The 2,500-nt window shown below is 74.1% G+C and overlaps 1 non-coding gene across 1 annotated transcript; it reads left to right on the plus strand.

The window, feature by feature from the left end:
* The first annotated feature begins 2,042 nt into the window (after positions 1-2,042).
* On the plus strand, positions 2,043-2,195 carry LOC142006191 (5.8S ribosomal RNA). Its single transcript, XR_012643300.1, has one exon. It is a non-coding gene; the product is annotated as a 5.8S ribosomal RNA (ribosomal RNA).
* The last annotated feature ends 305 nt before the right edge of the window (positions 2,196-2,500 follow it).

Here is a 2,500-nt window from a genome sequence, read left to right on the forward strand (position 1 = left end):
CCGACAGGTGCGGGTAACCCGTTGAACCCCATTCGTGATGGGGATCGGGGATTGCAATTATTCCCCATGAACGAGGAATTCCCAGTAAGTGCGGGTCATAAGCTCGCGTTGATTAAGTCCCTGCCCTTTGTACACACCGCCCGTCGCTACTACCGATTGGATGGTTTAGTGAGGTCCTCGGATCGGCCCCGCCGGGGTCGGTCGCGGCTCTGGTGGAGCGCCGAGAAGACGGTCGAACTTGACTATCTAGAGGAAGTAAAAGTCGTAACAAGGTTTCCGTAGGTGAACCTGCGGAAGGATCATTAACGGGGTTGCGCTCGGCCGGCTCGGGTCCCCGACGGCGGCGCGGCCACCGACCCCCCGTGCGTGCGTGCGTGCGCTCGTCGCGTGACGAGCGAGGCCTCCCCGCGTGCAGGACGGGGCCCCGGCGGCGGGGCCCCCGGCGCGGGGAGGGCCGGGCGCCAAACCCCCTTCCCGCTCCCGTGCGCGCTCGCTCTGTCCTCCACCCCGGGCGGCCGGGGTGGGGGGGGCGGCGCGGCGCGGCGAGGCCGACCCGGCGGGGAAGGGGGTCCTCCTCGCGGTGCCGGGCCCCTGCCGGGGCCGCCCGTCGGCGCCCGCTCCTGCCCCCCCGTGCGCGTACCCGAGCCGTACCTCCAGAGACTGATCCGCCCGCCGGGGCCGTCCGTCCGCCCGCCCTTTCCCAAGGGCCTTCCCCTCCCCGCTCCGCGCCAAACCCCGGTCACCCGGCCCGCGCTCCACGCCGCTTCGGCGCGCGTGAGTTCGCGGGGAACCGAGAGACCGGGTAAGGGCGCGCGTGCCGGGGGGGTGGGGGGCCGGGAAGGGAGACGTGCGGTGCCGGGCGACCCCCACGCGGACGGGGATGCGCTCGCCGGAGGCACGCGGCCGGGATGGCGACCGGGACGGGAGAGGGGGCGGCTTTGCCCCGGGCGGCCCCAGTCGCGTCCGCCTCTCGGGCGTGCCGGGAACGGAGGGAAACCTCGGATCCCCGGGAGAGGACGAGACCGTGGCAGGCGGCCGCGCGGCGCGCCTTCTGGGACGGCGCCCCTTCGAGGCGCGCGGAGCCGGCTGGCGGGTGCCGGGCACCACTCCGCGCGCCGTCCCGTCGCCGCTCCGCCCTCCGCCCGGCTGGGCGGCGGGCGTCGGCGGCGGGCGTCGGGGATGCCCCAGAGGGGTTGGGACCGTTTCCCTCGCCCCAGGAGCCAGGTACCTAGCGCTCTCCGCGGGCCGCGGGGCCCGCGGAAGGCGGCGGTTCAAAGACTCGCGCGGCCTGAGTCGGCCCGAGGGCGCCCCGGGGGGGGCGCGGGTTGCCGTGGCGGAGGGCGGCGTGCCGAGCGGCGGAAGGACGTCCGAGGACGCCCATGCCCCCTCGTCGCCGCCGCGCTCCCTTCCGGCGGACCCGCCCCCCCCTTAGCCCTCGGGAAGTCCAGGACGGAGAGGGGCTACCCTGCCTCCCCCTCCGCGGAGGGACCGAAAGGCCCCGCGGCCCGTCTGCCGGCGTCCCGTTTCGCTGGAAACCCCCCTGCCACACGCTCCGGCGTGAGGGCGGGGCGGGGTGAAGGCGGGGCGGGTTCGTCCGGCAGCCTGGGGCCGTGGCCGCCCGGCCCTTCCGAGCCGAGCGCCTGGACCGCCGTGGGTCCGGGAGGGCGCGTGCCCTCCCGGCAAAGGGCCTTTTTTTTCCCGTGCCTGTGTGACGGTGACGTACGGAGGGCGTGTCGCGCACCGAGGCGGGCTGCCCCCGGTCTGGCAGGACGTCCTGGGAGCGGAGAGGTCGGGGGGGTTCGGGTGCGGCGTGCGGGCCCCGCGGGGCGGCCCGTCGCCCCTCGCGCCCCCCCTTCTGCGATCCCTCCTCTGTGGACAGCGGGCCGGGACCCGCCCGGTGTTTGGAGCGGACAAGGAACGCCCCCCCCCCCCTTTTTCCGCCACCGACGCCCGCGGGGGTGCGGCTGGCAGGGCGCGGGGGCGGGGGGGAGGGAAAGGCGCGCGCCTGCCCCGAACGGGGGCCAAAAAAAACCAATCGTGACAACTCTCAGCGGTGGATCACTCGGCTCGTGCGTCGATGAAGAACGCAGCTAGCTGCGAGAATTAATGTGAATTGCAGGACACATTGATCATCGACACTTCGAACGCACTTGCGGCCCCGGGTTCCTCCCGGGGCTACGCCTGTCTGAGCGTCGCTCGAAGCTCAATCGTCCGCGCGGCTGCGTCGCCGTCGGCGGGTCGTGGCCCTCTTCGCCTGCGGGCGCCGAGGACCGCGAGCGACCCTGCCCGGCGGGGCGCGCCGCGGCGTGGACGCGGCTGGGGAGTTCGCAGGCTCTGGGGTTGCTGGTCCGTTGACCCCCTCTCTTTTCCGTTCCGGGAAGGGAGGGGGCACGGCCTCTCCCTCGCGTCGCCTTCGTTCCCCTAAAGCCAGACCCGATGCCCTGGAGCGCCCGCTTCGGGGAGCTCGTCCTGTGCGTGGAGGAGCGCTGTCACGGCGGCC

This window comes from Carettochelys insculpta, unplaced genomic scaffold (assembly GCF_033958435.1).
Source record: "Carettochelys insculpta isolate YL-2023 unplaced genomic scaffold, ASM3395843v1 scaffold_0043, whole genome shotgun sequence".
Classification (NCBI taxonomy): Eukaryota; Metazoa; Chordata; order Testudines; family Carettochelyidae; genus Carettochelys; species Carettochelys insculpta.